General features: G+C 40.1%; 1 long non-coding RNA gene across 1 annotated transcript; it reads right to left on the reverse strand.

Annotated features, from left to right (window-relative positions):
- Window positions 1–232: 232 nt before the first annotated feature.
- LOC146636813 (uncharacterized) lies at window positions 233–1,692 on the reverse strand. The gene is made up of 3 exons (XR_014905487.1): window positions 1,615–1,692; window positions 1,324–1,458; window positions 233–1,179 (listed from the first exon to the last, which is right to left on the reverse strand). It is a non-coding gene; the product is annotated as an uncharacterized LOC146636813 (long non-coding RNA).
- Between the last annotated feature and the right edge of the window lie 9,387 nt (window positions 1,693–11,079).

The raw sequence follows: 11,079 nt of genomic DNA on the forward strand, positions 1-11,079 counted from the left end.
AAGTACAACTATTTACAATGTACTGTACATCCAAAAAAACAGCTTTAAGAATACTCAACAGGAGCAAGTGTCATTTGGCCCTGGTTTGACAACAACACTGGGGCACATATTAACAAAAACACAGCAAACCTTAACGATCTTATCAATCGTCACATGATAAGAGTAATCGGATTGGCATTGTAGTGTGTAACATTTTGAACTTGTTGCGCAAACTACCTGTTACTCGCTCAACGTGAATTCTCAGGTGGGCACGTCGTAGCCTTTTGTGAAAGCTGGAATCTTGACCTGTGCACACATCATTCCTGCAGCATCTCTGATGTCAAAGCCTCTGTCAGCCAATACTACGTCCCCTGGTAACAGCTTTTGAAGAATGCCACATCTCTCTGTGATGTGTTTATCTGATGCACGACCCCCCCATCCCCTGGAAATGAAAGAAATAGCTCCATGGGGTGTAATCCCGATGAGGTATTTTATGGTGTGTGTACCCTTGTAATGAGAGTATGTTTGTGCGCGTGCCTTTAAATTAGATGGTCTTTCTGTTCGAATCTCAAAACAGTCAACAATGATGGCTACTCGTTTTCCAAAAGTTTCAGTAAACTGTGGAGGCATTGTCGCCTGCAGACAGTGCCTCTCAGGCCAGTGCACCAGTGCTCCTAAGCGGGCATACAAAACATCAATGGTATCGGTGAAGACAGAAGACAGTGTTTTGTGGGACACATCGAATAGATGAAAAGATGCTGGACTGGAAGATCAAGTCTCAGACGCATTAGTGTGAGTAAGAGCATTTGGAAACCTGTCAGTTTCTTTGATATTGGCAGGAAATCTTTGACAGTGTTGAAGAGGGACATTAAGACAGCATAACAATGTAGTCCAGTGTAATATCTTACTTTTTCGGTATCGTCCTTTAAGAAAGTTTCATTCAGCTCTGTCTTTTGCAACTGTGCTCGAAGCAGTCTGTTCTCCTCCAACAGCCGGTTTATTTCTGCTCTGCCCTGTTGACTGCACACACAATCCTTCGTCTGCCCTTCAGCTTCCGTGACGCTGTCACTCCATCACCACTGTCCACATTTGCAGCTGGTACGTCAACCTCCACTTGTCCAACACAATTGCTGTCCACTGCCTCCATGACATGTTTATTTTGTTGTTGTTCTTCTGTCAGACCTTCATCGATCATCAAGCCTGTAAGATAAAAATAGTACATAGACAAAAGGTTAATGTACACCAATATTCCAATGACATGTGTGTGATTCATCTTTAAGTTATGTGTGGATTAGTGTACCATAAGAGCAATTTAGTATGTTTTTGGAGGGGGGGGGTGTTTACCTGCAATGGGTGCTCTTTTTCGCTTCTGTTGCATACGCCTTGCGTGCCGGTCCGAGTCTGACACAGGTTTGTCGTCGTGCCCCAGTGTTGGTGCCCAGTCTGGATTTGTTACATCCATTTCATATGCTGGTTTGCCTGAAATAATGCCAAATCAAAAGCTACTCAGTCGACATGACGTGGTTGTGCAGCATCACACGTTAGCATGTTTTATCTCATTATCTATGACCGCAGCGCATTGAGAAAAAACACTAAAAGCCTTTTAATAGTGATATGAATTAATTTAGAACTCACCGGAGAGAAAATGCCGCGAGCAAACCAACAAAAAGCTGGAGATTGCACGGAACTCGATATCCGCTCGTCTCACCGCTGCAATCCATGCCTGGCGTCTTTATTTGGTGATATCGGATACATGGGATCCCTCACGTCGCCGCCAGGATGGAAAACGATGAAAAGAGCCCATTATCCAGTTTCTTGCCTTCACGATCGTGAGATCTAACGTTGCAACCGACTACACAACACGTACGAACCATAGCTGAAGCTGTCATGGCGGCGGGGGGCGTGGCCCGCCTCCTGTGACATCACGCTCCAAAGCGACAATCTCATTGGCTTAGGGAGTGATGATGTCATAGATCTTAAGAATCCTTTGATGTTTTTCTATAAATAGGGGTGAGCAACAGCAAGTTTCAGTTCGTTTCAGCAGCAGCATCAGAAACCATCCACGAGCTGAGAAATCATCCTGGAGAAGAAAAGCGCTCCTGGAAAAGTAAGAAAGTACGTAAAGAAGAAATGGTTCCACTTGTTCCAGAGGAGAGACGCTACGGCTTCCTCACCTGATGTAGCCTCGTCTTGCTCCACCTCTGTTAACCCCACCAACCAGTCCCGGCAGTTGACTGTCCCCTCCTGAGCCTGGTTCTGCCGGAGGTTTGTCCTCGTTTACAGGCAGTTTTTCCTCCCCACTGTCACCAAGTGGAGAGGAAACCAGTCCAACGCTGGTCTCTCAATCTCCCGTTGGAGAGCCAAAGATGCATGCTGACGTGAGGAGTCCTGCGTAAAACGACGAATTTTGCCCATTTTACATTTAAACTCCACCAAAGATGTTTTAAATGGATGAGGAATCATCCACTTAAAACATCTTTGCGAGTCGTTTTGTTGTGATCGTCTAACCAAGCATGCTGACGTGAGGAGTCACGATCGCAAGGAATTTTGCGCATTTTACATTTAAATGCAACCAAAGATGTTTTAAATGGATGAGGAATCATCCATTTAAAACATCTTTGCGAGTCATTTTTTTGTGATCGTCTAACCAAGCCTGCTGACGTGAGGAGTCACGATCGTGAAGAATTTTGCGCATTTTACATTTAAACGCAACCAAAGATGTTTTAAATGGATGAGGAATCATCCACTTAAAACATCTTTGCGAGTCATTTTTTTGTGATCGTCTAACCAAGCCTGCTGACGTGAGGAGTCACGATCGCGAGGAATTTTGCGCATTTTACATTTAAACGCAACCAAAGATGTTTTAAATGGATGAGGAATCATCCACTTAAAACATCTTTGCGAGTCATTTTTTTGTGATCGTCTAACCAAGCCTGCTGACGTGAGGAGTCACGATCGCGAGGAATTTTGCGCATTTTACATTTAAACGCAACCAAAGATGTTTTAAATGGATGAGGAATCATCCACTTAAAACATCTTTGCGAGTCATTTTTTTGTGATCGTCTAACCAAGCCTGCTGACGTGAGGAGTCACGATCGCGAGGAATTTTGCTCATTTTACATTTAAACGCAACCAAATATGTTTAAATGGATGAGGAATCATCCATTTAAACATATTTGCGAGTCATTTTTTTGTGATCGTCTAACCATGCATGCTGACGTGAGGAGTCACGATCGTGAGGAATTTTGCGCATTTTACATTTAAACGCAACCAAAGATGTTTTAAATGGATGAGGAATCATCCACTTAAAACATCTTTGCGAGTCATTTTTTTGTGATCGTCTAACCAAGCCTGCTGACGTGAGGAGTCACGATCGCGAGGAATTTTGCGCATTTTACATTTAAACGCAACCAAAGATGTTTTAAATGGATGAGGAATCATCCACTTAAAACATCTTTGCGAGTCATTTTTTTGTGATCGTCTAACCAAGCCTGCTGACGTGAGGAGTCACGATCGTGAAGAATTTTGCGCATTTTACATTTAAACGCAACCAAAGATGTTTTAAATGGATGAGGAATCATCCACTTAAAACATCTTTGCGAGTCATTTTTTTGTGATCGTCTAACCAAGCCTGCTGACGTGAGGAGTCACGATCGCGAGGAATTTTGCTCATTTTACATTTAAACGCAACCAAAGATGTTTTAAATGGATGAGGAATCATCCACTTAAAACATCTTTGCGAGTCATTTTTTTGTGATCGTCTAACCAAGCCTGCTGACGTGAGGAGTCACGATCGTGAAGAATTTTGCGCATTTTACATTTAAACGCAACCAAAGATGTTTTAAATGGATGAGGAATCATCCACTTAAAACATCTTTGCGAGTCATTTTTTTGTGATCGTCTAACCAAGCCTGCTGACGTGAGGAGTCACGATCGCGAGGAATTTTGCGCATTTTACATTTAAACGCAACCAAAGATGTTTTAAATGGATGAGGAATCATCCACTTAAAACATCTTTGCGAGTCATTTTTTTGTGATCGTCTAACCAAGCCTGCTGACGTGAGGAGTCACGATCGCGAGGAATTTTGCTCATTTTACATTTAAACGCAACCAAAGATGTTTTAAATGGATGAGGAATCATCCACTTAAAACATCTTTGCGAGTCATTTTTTTGTGATCATCTAACCAAGCCTGCTGACGTGAGGAGTCACGATCGCGAGGAATTTTGCTCATTTTACATTTAAACGCAACCAAAGATGTTTTAAATGGATGAGGAATCATCCACTTAAAACATCTTTGCGAGTCATTTTTTTGTGATCGTCTAACCAAGCATGCTGACGTGAGGAGTCACGATCGCGAGGAATTTTGCTCATTTTACATTTAAACGCAACCAAAGATGTTTTAAATGGATGAGGAATCATCCATTTAAACATATTTGCGAGTCATTTTTTTTGTGATCGTCTAACCAAGCCTGCTGACGTGAGGAGTCACGATCGCGAGGAATTTTGCTCATTTTACATTTAAACTCCACCAAAGATGTTTTAAATGGATGATTCCTCATCCATTTAAAACATCTTTGCGAGTCATTTTTTTGTGATCGTCTAACCATGCATGCTGACGTGAGGAGTCCTGCGTAAAACGAGGAATTTTGCGCATTTTACATTTAAACGCAACCAAAGATGTTTTAAATGGATGATTCCTCATCCATTTAAAACATCTTTGCGAGTCATTTTTTTGTGATCGTCTAACCATGCATGCTGACGTGAGGAGTCACGATCGTGAGGAATTTTGCGCATTTTACATTTAAACGCAACCAAAGATGTTTTAAATGGATGAGGAATCATCCATTTAAAACATCTTTGCGAGTCATTTTTTTGTGATCGTCTAACCATGCATGCTGACGTGAGGAGTCCTGCGTAAAACGAGGAATTTTGCGCATTTTACATTTAAACGCAACCAAAGATGTTTTAAATGGATGATTCCTCATCCATTTAAAACATCTTTGCGAGTCATTTTTTTGTGATTGTCTAACCAAGCATGCTGACGTGAGGAGTCACGATCGTGAGGAATTTTGCGCATTTTACATTTAAACGCAACCAAAGATGTTTTAAATGGATGAGGAATCATCCATTTAAAACATCTTTGCGAGTCATTTTTTTGTGATCGTCTAACCATGCATGCTGACGTGAGGAGTCCTGCGTAAAACGACGAATTTTGCCCATTTTACATTTAAACTCCACCAAAGATGTTTTAAATGGATGAGGAATCATCCACTTAAAACATCTTTGCGAGTCGTTTTGTTGTGATCGTCTAACCAAGCCTGCTGACGTGAGGAGTCACGATCGCAAGGAATTTTGCGCATTTTACATTTAAATGCAACCAAAGATGTTTTAAATGGATGAGGAATCATCCATTTAAAACATCTTTGCGAGTCATTTTTTTGTGATCGTCTAACCAAGCATGCTGACGTGAGGAGTCACGATCGCAAGGAATTTTGCGCATATTACATTTAAATGCAACCAAAGATGTTTTAAATGGATGAGGAATCATTCACTTAAAACATCTTTGCGAGTCGTTTTGTTGTGATCATCTAACCAAGCATGCTGACGTGAGGAGTCACGATCGCGAGGAATTTTGCGCATTTTACATTTAAACGCAACCAAAGATGTTTTAAATGGATGAGGAATCATCCACTTAAAACATCTTTGCGAGTCATTTTTTTGTGATCGTCTAACCAAGCCTGCTGACGTGAGGAGTCACGATCGCGAGGAATTTTGCGCATTTTACATTTAAACGCAACCAAAGATGTTTTAAATGGATGAGGAATCATCCACTTAAAACATCTTTGCGAGTCATTTTTTTGTGATCGTCTAACCAAGCCTGCTGACGTGAGGAGTCACGATCGCGAGGAATTTTGCTCATTTTACATTTAAACGCAACCAAATATGTTTAAATGGATGAGGAATCATCCATTTAAACATATTTGCGAGTCATTTTTTTGTGATCGTCTAACCAAGCCTGCTGACGTGAGGAGTCACGATCGCAAGGAATTTTGTGCATTTTACATTTAAACGCAACCAAAGATGTTTTAAATGGATGATTCCTCATCCATTTAAAACATCTTTGCGAGTCATTTTTTTGTGATCGTCTAACCAAGCATGCTTGAGGAGTCACGATCGTGAAGAATTTTGCGCATTTTACATTTAAACGCAACCAAAGATGTTTTAAATGGATGAGGAATCATCCACTTAAAACATCTTTGCGAGTCATTTTTTTGTGATCGTCTAACCAAGCCTGCTGACGTGAGGAGTCACGATCGCGAGGAATTTTGCTCATTTTACATTTAAACGCAACCAAAGATGTTTTAAATGGATGAGGAATCATCCACTTAAAACATCTTTGCGAGTCATTTTTTTGTGATCGTCTAACCAAGCCTGCTGACGTGAGGAGTCACGATCGCGAGGAATTTTGCGCATTTTACATTTAAACGCAACGAAGGATGTTTTAAATGGATGAGGAATCATCCACTTAAAACATCTTTGCGAGTCATTTTTTTGTGATCGTCTAACCAAGCCTGCTGACGTGAGGAGTCACGATCGCGAGGAATTTTGCTCATTTTACATTTAAACGCAACCAAAGATGTTTTAAATGGATGAGGAATCATCCACTTAAAACATCTTTGCGAGTCATTTTTTTGTGATCGTCTAACCAAGCATGCTGACGTGAGGAGTCACGATCGCGAGGAATTTTGCTCATTTTACATTTAAACGCAACCAAAGATGTTTTAAATGGATGAGGAATCATCCATTTAAACATATTTGCGAGTCATTTTTTTGTGATCGTCTAACCAAGCCTGCTGACGTGAGGAGTCACGATCGCGAGGAATTTTGCTCATTTTACATTTAAACGCAACCAAAGATGTTTTAAATGGATGAGGAATCATCCACTTAAAACATCTTTGCGAGTCGTTTTGTTGTGATCATCTAACCAAGCATGCTGACGTGAGGAGTCACGATCGCGAGGAATTTTGCGCATTTTACATTTAAACGCAACCAAAGATGTTTTAAATGGATGAGGAATCATCCACTTAAAACATCTTTGCGAGTCATTTTTTTGTGATCGTCTAACCAAGCCTGCTGACGTGAGGAGTCACGATCGCGAGGAATTTTGCGCATTTTACATTTAAACGCAACCAAAGATGTTTTAAATGGATGAGGAATCATCCACTTAAAACATCTTTGCGAGTCATTTTTTTGTGATCGTCTAACCAAGCATGCTGACGTGAGGAGTCACGATCGCGAGGAATTTTGCTCATTTTACATTTAAACGCAACCAAAGATGTTTTAAATGGATGAGGAATCATCCACTTAAAACATCTTTGCGAGTCATTTTTTTGTGATCGTCTAACCAAGCATGCTGACGTGAGGAGTCACGATCGCGAGGAATTTTGCTCATTTTACATTTAAACGCAACCAAATATGTTTAAATGGATGAGGAATCATCCATTTAAACATATTTGCGAGTCATTTTTTTGTGATCGTCTAACCAAGCCTGCTGACGTGAGGAGTCACGATCGCAAGGAATTTTGTGCATTTTACATTTAAACGCAACCAAAGATGTTTTAAATGGATGAGGAATCATCCATTTAAAACATCTTTGCGAGTCATTTTTTTGTGATCGTCTAACCAAGCATGCTTGAGGAGTCACGATCGTGAAGAATTTTGCGCATTTTACATTTAAACGCAACCAAAGATGTTTTAAATGGATGAGGAATCATCCACTTAAAACATCTTTGCGAGTCATTTTTTTGTGATCGTCTAACCAAGCCTGCTGACGTGAGGAGTCACGATCGCGAGGAATTTTGCGCATTTTACATTTAAACGCAACGAAAGATGTTTTAAATGGATGAGGAATCATCCACTTAAAACATCTTTGCGAGTCATTTTTTTGTGATCGTCTAACCAAGCCTGCTGACGTGAGGAGTCACGATCGCGAGGAATTTTGCTCATTTTACATTTAAACGCAACCAAAGATGTTTTAAATGGATGAGGAATCATCCACTTAAAACATCTTTGCGAGTCATTTTTTTGTGATCATCTAACCAAGCCTGCTGACGTGAGGAGTCACTATCGCGAGGAATTTTGCTCATTTTACATTTAAACGCAACCAAAGATGTTTTAAATGGATGAGGAATCATCCACTTAAAACATCTTTGCGAGTCATTTTTTTGTGATCGTCTAACCAAGCATGCTGACGTGAGGAGTCACGATCGCGAGGAATTTTGCTCATTTTACATTTAAACGCAACCAAAGATGTTTTAAATGGATGATTCCTCATCCATTTAAAACATCTTTGCGAGTCATTTTTTTGTGATCGTCTAACCAAGCCTGCTGACGTGAGGAGTCACGATCGCGAGGAATTTTGCTCATTTTACATTTAAACGCAACCAAAGATGTTTTAAATGGATGAGGAATCATCCACTTAAAACATCTTTGCGAGTCATTTTTTTGTGATCATCTAACCAAGCCTGCTGACGTGAGGAGTCACGATCGCGAGGAATTTTGCGCATTTTACATTTAAACGCAACCAAAGATGTTTTAAATGGATGAGGAATCATCCACTTAAAACATCTTTGCGAGTCATTTTTTTGTGATCGTCTAACCAAGCCTGCTGACGTGAGGAGTCACGATCGCGAGGAATTTTGCGCATTTTACATTTAAACGCAACCAAAGATGTTTTAAATGGATGTGGAATCATCCATTTAAAACATCTTTGCGAGTCATTTTTTTGTGATCGTCTAACCAAGCCTGCTGACGTGAGGAGTCACGATCGCGAGGAATTTTGCTCATTTTACATTTAAACGCAACCAAAGATGCTTTAAATGGATGAGGAATCATCCATTTAAACATATTTGCGAGTCATTTTTTTGTGATCGTCTAACCAAGCCTGCTGACGTGAGGAGTCACGATCGCGAGGAATTTTGCTCATTTTACATTTAAACGCAACCAAAGATGTTTTAAATGGATGAGGAATCATCCACTTAAAACATCTTTGCGAGTCATTTTTTTGTGATCGTCTAACCAAGCCTGCTGACGTGAGGAGTCACGATCGCGAGGAATTTTGCGCATTTTACATTTAAACGCAACCAAAGATGTTTTAAATGGATGAGGAATCATCCACTTAAAACATATTTGTGAGTCATTTTTTTGTGATCGTCTAACCAAGCCTGCTGACGTGAGGAGTCACGATCGCGAGGAATTTTGCTCATTTTACATTTAAACGCAACCAAAGATGTTTTAAATGGATGAGGAATCATCCACTTAAAACATCTTTGCGAGTCATTTTTTTGTGATCGTCTAACCAAGCCTGCTGACGTGAGGAGTCACGATCGCGAGGAATTTTGCTCATTTTACATTTAAATGCAACCAAAGATGTTTTAAATGGATGAGGAATCATCCATTTAAAACATCTTTGCGAGTCATTTTTTTGTGATCGTCTAACCATGCATGCTGACGTGAGGAGTCCTGCGTAAAACGAGGAATTTTGCGCATTTTACATTTAAACGCAACCAAAGATGTTTTAAATGGATGATTCCTCATCCATTTAAAACATCTTTGCGAGTCATTTTTTTGTGATCGTCTAACCATGCATGCTGACGTGAGGAGTCACGATAGCGAGGAACTTTGCGCATTTTACGTTTAAACGCAACCAAAGATGTTTTAAATGGATGAGGAATCATCCATTTAAAACATCTTTGCGAGTCATTTTTTTGTGATCGTATAACCAAGCATGCTGACGTGAGGAGTCACGATCGCGAGGAATTTTGCGCATATTACATTTAAATGCAACCAAAGATGTTTTAAATGGATGAGGAATCATTCACTTAAAACATCTTTGCGAGTCGTTTTGTTGTGATCATCTAACCAAGCATGCTGACGTGAGGAGTCACGATCGCAAGGAATTTTGCGCATTTTACATTTAAATGCAACCAAAGATGTTTTAAATGGATGATTCCTCATCCATTTAAAACATCTTTGCGAGTCATTTTTTTGTGATCGTCTAACCAAGCCTGCTGACGTGAGGAGTCACGATCGCGAGGAATTTTGCGCATTTTACATTTAAACGCAACCAAAGATGTTTTAAATGGATGAGGAATCATCCACTTAAAACATCTTTGCGAGTCATTTTTTTGTGATCGTCTAACCAAGCCTGCTGACGTGAGGAGTCACGATCGCGAGGAATTTTGCTCATTTTACATTTAAACGCAACCAAAGATGTTTTAAATGGATGAGGAATCATCCACTTAAAACATCTTTGCGAGTCATTTTTTTGTGATCGTCTAACCAAGCCTGCTGACGTGAGGAGTCACGATCGCGAGGAATTTTGCGCATTTTACATTTAAACGCAACCAAAGATGTTTTAAATGGATGAGGAATCATCCACTTAAAACATCTTTGCGAGTCATTTTTTTGTGATCGTCTAACCAAGCCTGCTGACGTGAGGAGTCACGATCGCGAGGAATTTTGCTCATTTTACATTTAAACGCAACCAAAGATGTTTTAAATGGATGACGAATCATCCACTTAAAACATCTTTGCGAGTCATTTTTTTGTGATCGTCTAACCAAGCATGCTGACGTGAGGAGTCACGATCGCGAGGAATTTTGCTCTTTTTACATTTAAACGCAACCAAAGATGTTTTAAATGGATGAGGAATCATCCACTTAAAACATCTTTGCGAGTCATTTTTTTGTGATCGTCTAACCAAGCATGCTGACGTGAGGAGTCACGATCGCGAGGAATTTTGCTCATTTTACATTTAAACGCAACCAAATATGTTTAAATGGATGAGGAATCATCCATTTAAACATATTTGCGAGTCATTTTTTTGTGATCGTCTAACCAAGCCTGCTGACGAGAGGAGTCACGATCGCAAGGAATTTTGTGCATTTTACATTTAAACGCAACCAAAGATGTTTTAAATGGATGAGGAATCATCCATTTAAAACATCTTTGCGAGTCATTTTTTTGTGATCGTCTAACCAAGCATGCTTGAGGAGTCACGATCGTGAAGAATTTTGCGCATTTTACATTTAAACGC

Source organism: Diplotaxodon limnothrissa, linkage group LG3 (genome assembly GCF_057381915.1).
Source record: "Diplotaxodon limnothrissa isolate DT_005_m linkage group LG3, D_limnothrissa_male_GT1.1, whole genome shotgun sequence".
NCBI lineage: Eukaryota > Metazoa > Chordata > Actinopteri > Cichliformes > Cichlidae > Diplotaxodon > Diplotaxodon limnothrissa.